Source organism: Lytechinus pictus, chromosome 2, assembly GCF_037042905.1.
Source record: "Lytechinus pictus isolate F3 Inbred chromosome 2, Lp3.0, whole genome shotgun sequence".
Classification (NCBI taxonomy): Eukaryota; Metazoa; Echinodermata; class Echinoidea; order Temnopleuroida; family Toxopneustidae; genus Lytechinus; species Lytechinus pictus.
Genome location: NC_087246.1, coordinates 8,617,648 through 8,628,775, shown reverse-complemented (window position 1 = coordinate 8,628,775; position 11,128 = coordinate 8,617,648).

Genomic DNA, 11,128 nt, shown 5'->3' with positions numbered 1-11,128 from the left:
GGGGTTTTTTTTTGCAAAAAAAAAATCCTTAGACATGGGTCTTGCTATTGCAAGAAATCCTTATAGCCACGGGTCCCATTTCAACTGAATAACCCTTAGACATGGGTCCGTTTTTGGAAGAAATAAAAACAATAACAAATAAAGTCAAATATACTTATAAGAATCCCCAGGAAAATTAGCCCCGGAAATGTCTATGTTAGTCCTGGTCGAGAGTACGAGGAACCGGACGCGAAATTATTTTTCCCACCGCAGTAGTGGAAGCCAATATGAATATTCATGACTTGCGTCTTCAGAATAAGAGTAGTCGTCGTACTATATCTAGCGTTCACGTTGCCACAAAATATGAATCAGCACCCTCAAATTACCGGTACCCAGAGGCGTCGATCATGGGGGGGCAGGGGGGGCAACCGCCCCACCAATGAAAATATTTGGGGGGGCAAAATATCGTTTTGCCCCCCCCCCCCAATAATTCCGCATGTGCAAAAAATAAAATAAGATTGTAATGTTACACAGAAATCAGCAAGCGAGATTGAGATACACAACTCGTTCTTCATCTAAAATCGTGCTCAAAATGTCCGGTTTTCAGATTAGAATATTTAAAAAAATCAGCTCGCGCTTCGCGCTCGCATCATTTCTGTAGCAAAAACCCATACTTTTCATGATTGAATAGGTGAATAGAATGTCCCGTTTTCAGTTCTATACCTCAAAAGAACTCCCACTTCGATTTGCAATAATCTTTTGTTGGATATATTTCTTGTTCTTTATTAAAAACGTCAATTAAACTCTTTTTTTTTTAAAGATCAAAATATCAAAATTTTCAGCTCGCGCTTTGCGTTCGCATTTATTATTATTTTTTTTTTTTTTAATTTGATTTGTTGGTGAGATGTGTGTGGGGATGTGTGTGTGTGTGTATATATATATATATGTATATATATAATCTATATATATACATATAGGCATATGTGTGTGTGTGTGTGTTTGAGTCTGTTTGTTTTGTGTGATCGAGCGCCTTTGGAAAGTTGATTCATAATTTTGCCCCCCCCCCCAATCTGAAAAATGGATCGACGCCCCTGCCGGTACCCTTACATTAGTTACATAGGCCTCATAGACTTAGATCTATAGATCCAATTTTTAAACACTTATCAAATTGCCATTAATGACCAGACAAAAGGCTAGGCTAGGGCTAGCTTAGCTGGGCTAGCGCATTAACTTTATCTCAAATCTGGACCTGTCTAATGCCGACTGCCATGGTTAACTTCGAACTTGGTTAATTCCGAACTTTACGTTTAATTAGGTTTGACCAATTAGCTTAGTAGCTTTTAATAGGTCTAGTCCGTATAGAGAACTAGTCCTAGATAAATTTATCTCAAATCTAGTCTAGTCTCTAGACCTTGATAGACTCTGATCTACGCTGTATCAGCAGGGAACGTATTCTAACGCCAGGCACAGTGAGCAGAACATGTCTATGATTAACGCACTGTTCTGCATACTAATGCAATCGTAGAGTAAACTGATCCCCGGCTCCGTCTTGATCAACAAAATATGTAGATCGATCTGCATTTTCTATACCAATTATTAAGTGTTTAATTTCCTGTGCTCCAAATCGGCTATTGTGTTATTAGATCTAGTTCTATATATGGACTAGACCTATTAAACCAAGGCGACCAAGCTAATTGGTTTAACGTAAGTAAACGTAAAGTTCGGAATTATTCTAAGTTAGCCAGCATGGCATTAGTCAGCCGCAGGCATAATTTATAGACAGGTCCAGATTTGAGATAAAGTTAATGCACTAGCCAAGGCTGGCCATGATAGCCTATAGCCTAATATTTTTTCCTGTCATTAATAGCAATTTGATAAGTGTTTAAGAATTGGATCAAGATATAGATCTAAGCTTATATGTAACTAATATAAGAGTACCGGTAATTTGAGGGTGCTGATTCATTCGTGGCAACGTGAACGCTATAGAACGACGACCACTATTAATTTTGTAAAGATAACTCCACGCGCATAGCGTATACTCTTATTCCGAAGACGCAAGTCATGAATATTCATATTGGCTTCCACAACTGCGGTGGGAAAAATAATTTCGCAGCCAGGACCCCGGAACGAGTAGATTTCCGCATCTATAGCACCGGGGTCCGTCACTGATATGCACTACCTGGCACTCTCGGCCGATCGTATACATGCATGCATGATGCATGCAGCGCATGCATAATAATTAATCTGGAAAATGGGTCTATATAATTTATAAAGGAAATCCTTAGACATGGGTCTGTATTGTGAGAAAAATTCTTAGACGTTGGTACTGTTCGGGTCAAAATGATCCTTAGAAAAGGGTTTCAAGCCCCGATCGAGCCTCACACTCCCGTCCAATTACGTACCCCCCCCCCCCCCCCGGAAGAGAAATTTGTTCTGAATCCGCTGGGGTTGGGACACGATCCGCCGGCAGATAGTGTTCCTTTATATAGAGCCGTATCTGCCTAGCACCGGATCCGCCTCTACACCAGCGTCAGCAGGGGCAAAGGTGACTGGGCGCGTAGAAATACGTTTCATCATGAAATGTCTTGTCGGACGTCTTAAGCACGGCATGTACGAGTAGGCCTATCTGACAAGTCTTCTTTTATCCGACAATTGTCATGGTAACAGCTCTAAGCAAATCAAATCAACGAAGTTGTCAGATCTACAACAATATTGTCAGAAGCAAACTGAAACTCCTGATCGATGGGGGGGGGGGGGGTGGGTGGGTGGGCGCGGGCGGGCGTTGCCATTTGAAGATTTCCATCCCCAAAGTTTGAAATTTTGTGGATTTTAGAAGCCTTTAGGGATGAAAAATAAAATTGAATGATGAAGATAAATTTGTGGATTATTAACCCATTTCAGGAGATTTTTTAAGCTTTTGGTGGAAAGCAATAAAATTCGCTATTTTTCAGTAATATTGCTGATACAATCTACTTAAAGGGATGGTCCACGTTGGAGATATTTATATCTCAATTAATAAAATAAAATTCACAAAGCAAAATGCTGAAAATTTGATGAAAATCGGATAACAAATAACGAAGTTATTGAATTTTAAAGATTTGCATTATCCCGGTGAAACAGTTCTAGGCATGTCTTCAGGAATATTCATAAGGTGGGCTGATGATGTCATATCCCCACTCGTTCTTTGTATTTTATTATTATGAAATAAGGTTTATTCAAAAAATTTCTACCAAGAACTAAAACAATTGGATTGCGACTGATTAAGTACATTAGTTATTTACTGCCGCAACTCGGTTATTTCATCATAATGCAATGAAGACACGATCATTTACACATATATGAAAAATGAAACATTTATGATTTCATGTAATATTTTAAGTCAAAAGGAAAGTGGGGATGTGACATCATCAGCCCACCTAATGAATATTCATGACGATGTGCATATAACTGTTTTCACAAAAGTTGATGAATTTTGAAATTCAATAACTTCGTTATTAATTTTGTTATCCGATTTTGGTGAAATTTTCAGCATTTTGCTTTGTGAATTTTACTCTATTTATTTAAATATAAATATTTTCAGCCCAAAAGAGCGAGAGCTGAATTTGCTCATAGCATTTTTTGTAATCATGAACGGATGCGTATCTCGCTGAAACATAAAAAGTCGAATCTCGAGCAGAATATAATATGATAAATATATATAAATAATGTGCTCAAAAAAGCAAGTATACAGGGTAATTGTTAGGGGGGTGGGACCCCCACCCGGTTTTAAGTCTAAATCGCCTAAAAAATCAACCCGCGATTTTGTACCGACAGTAATTGCATCCTTCGTTTTAGTGAGATCCATGCATCTTCACAATTTTCTTTTCGCTTGAAGTTGACATGATGAGCGGCGTAACGTAATTTTTTTTCAACCGATTGGATTGCAATAAAATATTTGCCATAGCTAGTGTGGTTTAGAAGAAAAAAATCGCCCCCGGGATATATCGATTTGTGTCTCGGCTGGCTGTATCGAAATTTTGTAAACGAGCAAATGATATACATTCAGTGGCGTACCGTGGGTCATGGCATTGGGGGGGGGGGCACCAGCAAAAATTTCGAGTCACTTAGGGAGCGCGCTCAGTTGCCAGGTATACTGACCTAATAATTTTAAGGACATACAGTGCCATTAAACGGATATGTATCCCACTGATTAAATAATGCGAGCGCGAAGCGCGAGCTGAAAATTTTTTATATTCAGACCTAAAAAGGGACATTGTAAGCAAATTTTTTGTAATCATGATACGTACCTGTCTCGCTAAACAAACAATGCGAGCGCGAAGCACGAGCTGAAATTTTTGTATATATTATATTGACCCCAAACAGGGACAATTTAAGGACTATACACTGTAAAAAAAAATCTGAATCAGTAATTAACTCTTAATGTATTTAAGTAGAATTTACAATTTGTAATTATTTTTCTTTTTTTTTAAGTAGTTTTCACTTTTAATTTACTTGATTTATTTGGGTTCAATATACATTTAAGAACATTCACGTATTGATAGCTTGCTTTGATTTAGTAAATCTAACTCAATTAGGCAAATATTATTATTACTTATAAAATCCTGTTGAATGTACTTATATTTTTCAATGAACGCCATATTTAAATAATGCATGAATATTCATTAGAGCAAGTAAATGTTGTTTTCTTTTTAATAAATGTCATATCTATTTGTGTTTGAAATTGTTTTGGATAAGGGTGTGCTAACTATTTTATTCTTTTGTTGAATCGAAAAAAGATCACCATTAAATTGTCATTTAGCAGAAATTTTCAGACTTCTTTTTAGGTTTTCAGAAAATGCTTATATTATTCTTATTGTTTTATTTGTAAGGTATTTTTTTTGCCACAATTTTATTGAGTAATTTCAACTAATTTTTTTTAAAGTGTATTTTAGGAATCCATTAAGAGTATAAATATATTAGCATAGACATCTAATACTAGGGCCATCCTTTGCTGATTTTGTTAGAATTACATCTAAACACATGAAACACTTTTTATAGTCATTGTAATCATGATTATCATACGCATCTCACTAATCAAATACTGCGAGCGCGAAGCGCGAGCTGAAAATTTAGGAAATTCAGATCTGAAGAGGGACATTCTAAGGTTTGTTTGTAGGAATTCACTAAGATTCACAGATTTTAACCAAATGATGCGAGTGCGAGCTGAATTTTGTTCTATATATTGACCCCATGCAAACATGGATATTTTAAGGACTATTTTCTTAGGAATCCATTAAGAGTATACAATTCATATCTCACCATAGTCATCTAATTCGAGTGCCAAGCGCTTTCTGATTTTGTTAGAATTACATCTAAACACATGAAGCACTTTTTGTTGTCATATATATAGTCATACGCATCTCACTAATCAAATACTGCAAGCGCGAAGAAAATTTAAGAAATTCAGACCTGAAGAGGGGCATTCTAAGGCTTGTTTGTAAGAATTCACTTAGACCGTACGTATTTCACTAACTGAATGATGCGAGCGCGAAGCGCGAGCTGAAAATTTTTTATATTCAGATCAGAAAAATTGACATTTTAAGGACTGATTTTAGGAATTCATGAAGAGCAGACATCTCACCAATCAACTAATGCGAACGTTAGCACGGACAGGAAATGTTTTATATTAAGACCTTAAAATAGGGCAATCACTTTAAGTAGTAATGAAAAAGAAGCAAATGTCACTACATAAAACAATAATAACTCGAATCGCGAGGAAATATATTTTGGTGTATATTGATTTGAAAACGGGAGGTTTTAGTACAACATGATTATATATTTCGTTAAACAGTCTATGCGAGCACCAGGAACAATGAAGACATAGGCCCTGAGCAAATAATGTTTCATAAAGTTATGGGGAAAAATGCTTCTTATGTAATATAACGTAACATAAAACTGCATAATATAACATTATAATGGGCTTATTATATTCACTCGCGTTCGTAATCACTCGCGTCGGGTTGGTAATCACACGCGTTTTTGATTTTTGGCGATTTTTTTTTTTCGGTGCGATTTTTTTTCTAACGGTGTCTTCAATGGGACAAACGTACTGGAAAAATAAAATAATATTGAAATTCGAGTTTCGTTTTATTTTAAGCTGGTAAGTGCCTTAAATAAAACGTTCTCGACCACTGTTTTAAGATAACAAGCAAATTTTGACTACTGTTTTAACATAATCACATTCCACATCTTAAATCTTAGAGCCATAGGCGGCGGAAGCGGGGGGGGGGGCTCCCCCTAAAAAAAGAGAGAGGGGGGAGAAAGGAAGGGAAAGAGGGAGAAAAGAGAAAGAAAAAAAAAGACAGACAGAAAGAAAGAAGCAAGGAAAAAAGGAGAAAGAAAGGAGAAAAGGAATAAAGAAGAAAAAGGAGGAAAGGCTACTCTCGATTTAGCTTTGCCTTTGGAGGATTTTCCTGAAGTCTGTGGTATTCTTTATAAAGCATAGTGAGGTGCTACAATTTCATAATATCACTATTTATTTCCTTCTCCCTTTCTTTGTGAATTATTCTACACTAACGTAAAAATCAGGGAGGAAAAAAGTGCTGAAGAAGAAAAGCAAGAAGGAAGGAGGAGGAGAAGTAGAAGAAGAAAAAAGAAGATGGAGGACATAAGGGGGTAAAAATGAAACTAAAAAGAGAAAATTGAGGGGAGGATGTAGAAGAAGAGAAAGAGAAGATAAAATAAAGGGGAAGACTGAGAAGAGAAAAGGAAGAAGTGAGAAGGGAGATGAACAATAAGGAGAAAGGGAAGAAATTGAGAAGTAGAAGAACAGGGAGAAGAATAAGATGATATAATAATGGGAATAAAAAGAAGACTGAGAAGAAAGAGAAGTAGGAGGGGGAGTAAAGTGCACTCTGGTTATAAAGAAGTCCGAGGGACCAACAAAATTGTTCCTTTATACAAATAATTGTGTGTGTGTGTGATATCAGGTTTTTTTTATTTTTTAGAGTGGTCACAAAATTCGAGCGGAGTTGACCTTCCTTAGAGCAACACGCTTGTGTGTTGCTGCCCTCTACGTTCGTTGATATTGACCAAAAGCTTCGGTCTTTGTGTCTATTAATTATTATGTTGGTTGTTCCGCTGAACTCCGTTGGCTCCACTCACCAAATACAGAGAAATTTTAAAAAAATTAAAAATGTTTGAAAAAAACTCCTCGAAACAGACTGCTGCCAGCTGTCTGGGGCGGATCAAGCTTGTTATCTATTCTTGGTACTTAGAACAGTAGTCGAGTACATTTTATTTTAAGGCACTTAATTGCCGGCTTAAAACGAAACTCAAATTTCCCTGCATGTCTGTCACATTGAAGACACCGTTAAAAAAAAATCGCACCGAAATATACAAAATCGCCAAAAATTCAAAACGCGAGTGATTACGAACCAGAACGCGACGCGAGTGATTATAAACTGCCTTATAATGAACAATAATGTCTTCTTTCCCCAATACGTTTTTCTTCCTTTCTCCCTCTTTTTCTCCTTTTCTCTGTTTTTTTTTGGGGGGGCAGCCGATTGGGGGGGGGGGACGTGCCCCCCATCCCCCCGTAGTTACGCCACTGATATACATTGTAACATTTAAAAAAATCCGAAGGGGTGCACACTGCGCACCACCAGAAGAAAAAAAAATTGGTGCTTCCCCAGTAAATAGTACCCCCGTCTCAGGGCCATGCGATTTCACGCAATATTGATGTTAATAATAATATATTTCCCACCCCCTCCCTACAAATTCTTTTGACCCTATTCAACAATTTTGACATTTTAATGCAAAAATCCACTGGCGTACAGTTGGGGGGCTTGGGGCCGGGGCTATTGATTAATTGATTGATTGATTGATTGATTGATTGATTGATTGATTGATTGATTGATTGATTGATTGATTGATTGATTGATTGATTGATTGATTGATTGATTGATTGATTGATTGATTGAAAGATTGATTTTATTTGTCAGGTAAAATATAACAAGTAGTGAAGTATTTACCTGGACAGGATAGTCCATGAAAGCCGAGATAGCTTATTTCCAATGGGGTCCTAACATAAGTAATTGATGACAAAGTACATTAATTTATGAAAAACACCTATAAAAATCTACAAACTACATCAATTTAGTCTAGACCACTAAATAAACAAGATGAATTGTAAACCTTAAAGGAGAATGAAACTCTTGGAGCAAGTTAGCTTTTGTGAAAGCAGAAAAATCAAAGAATAAGATCAACAAAAGTTTGAGCAAAATAGGACTAGCAATAGAAGAGTTATGAGCATTTGAATGTCGAGATCACTAATGCTATGGAGATCCTCCCATTGGCAATGCGACCAAGATCTATGATGTCACAGATGAACAACTCTCCCCTTTTGGACACTGAAAATATACCCCAAAATATCTCTTTTTGCTCATTCTAATCATATGACAAACGATTCATCAATGACATAATGTTGTGAAACCTCTGTACTTGTCCTCTCATAAAGAGAACACCTCACCTTGTGATAGACTCTATAAAAGTGAGAATATAAGTGAAATAAGTACTAAAGTAATGAGGGAGTTGTACATGTGTGACATCACAGATTTTGGTCGCATTGCCAATGGGAGGATCTACATGGCATTAGTTATCTCAATATTCAAATGCTCATAACTTTCTTATTATTCATTCAATCTTCCTCAAACTTTCAACAATATGTTTCTTTGATTTTTCTCTTTGATATGGATTCAGCTGGTTTCAAGGGTTTCATTCTCCTTTAATGTATAAAAAGACAAAAACAAAATATATAGTGTGAAATCATAACTTTCAAACAATCAACAAAAGATGATGAAAATAATTGTAAAACAAGTTGATGAAAAGATCATAACTCCATACTCCGCTTTTATATAGCGCTTAATTTTACATCGGAGCGAATACACGATTCATGAATCGTAATAAGTTTGACATCATACTTCACGCAATCAACAAAAAATTATGAAAAAAATCATAAAAACAAGTTGATTAAATAGATCATAACTACATATTTATATATAAGAATACACGATTCAAATGATATTAGAAAGAATAATTAACATTACAGAGTGGGGAAATTTTTAAAATGTTGCTTCAATACTCTGTTAAAATGTGAAAAATTATTAACCGATTTAACATCATTAGGGAGGGAGTTCCAAAGTTGTATACCTTTACAAAAAAATGTTTACAATTTGACCTTTTCTTGCCCCCCCCCCAAAAAAAAAAAATATTAAGACAAAAAACAGAGAAAAGGAAGAGAGAAGAATAGGGTAAAATGTGATATTATTTTTTCAATAATATAATACTCCCAGGGAGTGGAGTATGTGCATACATTGTGTGCGGGAATTACTTATTGAATCCGATGACCAGGGTAATAATATATCTGTAAAGCGCTTATAGACACGTCGTTCCGATGTATTAAGCGCTATATAAAAGCGGATTATTATTAAAGTCCACCCCAACCAAAATTTATTTGAATAAAAATAAAAAAATCCAACAAGTATAACACTGTAAATTTGATCAAAATCGGATGTAAAATAAGAAAGTTAAATCTGCACATCCTGGTAGGTATGCAAATGAGGAGACTGATGACGTCATCCACTCACTATTTCTTTTGTATTTTATTTTATAAATATGAAATATTCAAATTTTCTCCTCATTGTCAAGTGAAACAGTGACTTATTCCTCCCTGAACAAGTGAAATTAGCATTGTTATATGGTTCAGTCAAGTCGGTCCCTATATATGGTCAAATCTGTAAAAAACTTGTATAATTCAAACAATAAAAAAAAAAATAGTGATGGACATCATCAACTGACTCATTTGCATGTCACTGCAGTTGTGCATATCACTGTTTTGTGGGGAAAAAAATAAGCGAAACTTTAAAACGCCATAACTTTCTTATTCTACATCGAATTTTGATGAAATTTTCAGCGTTATGCTAGTTTGATGTTTTTCTATGTATTCAAATCAATATTTTGCTGGGGCGGAATTGACCTTAATAATATATCAAAATTTATCACGAATTGTTTGACATTTTATTCAAAATATACTATTATATTTTACTCTTTCCCTATTTGCTTTCTTTCATAGTTTCTCTTTTTGTTTCTTTTTTAGTCGATCGTGTTGGGGTCGTGAAACTTTCCCCCTTGGGGCATCAAATCTTTTCTTGCGGGGCCGGGCCAGAGTGGGAACCTTTCTGCCATTTCTGAGCAAATGGTAACATATTTTAGAGCGATCAATAAACTTTCTTTATCATTTTTTTTTTTTTTTTTTTTTTTTTTGGGGGGGGGGCGTCATTTTGGTTTTCATTAATTGCTCCGTGTCGGATGCACACCCCCCTGAAAATAACTCCCCCTTTAATCGAAATTTTTTTTTATAAAATTTGCAAAAATATAATAATTTTCGAGGATTATTATAGTTAAAACCGGGAAAAATATTCCCAATTTAAAAACCGGCGAAAACTCCATGTATTGGCAACTTCATTTTCGTTAGCACTACAATATGTTTTCAGTTATTTTATTTTACCTTTCTTTCATAGTTTCTCTTTTTTGTTTCTTTTTTAGTCGATCGTGTTGGGGTCGTGAAACTTTCCCCCTTGGGGCATCAAATCTTTTCTTGCGGGGCCGGGCCAGAGTGGGAACCTTTCTGCCATTTCTGAGCAAATGGTAACATATTTTAGAGCGATCAATAAACTTTCTTTATCATTTTTTTTTTTTTTTTTTTTTTTTGGGGGGGGGCGTCATTTTGGTTTTCATTAATTGCTCCGTGTCGGATGCACACCCCCCTGAAAATAACTCCCCCTTTAATCGAAATTTTTTTTTATAAAATTTGCAAAAATATAATAATTTTCGAGGATTATTATAGTTAAAACCGGGAAAAATATTCCCAATTTAAAAACCGGCGAAAACTCGATGTATTGGCAACTTCATTTTCGTTAGCACTACAATATGTTTTCAGTTATTTTAGTTTACCTTCGTACGGTTGGAATCTGCTCATACGCGCGAGTGTACGTGTACGTGTGCGTGTACCTTGCTTGCTTTCGATTTGCGATTGCACTCCTTGGGCCGATTGCACGAAAGGGTCTTTCCAAGGACCGTCTTTCGTGTCGCCCATCTTTTATGATGCGCT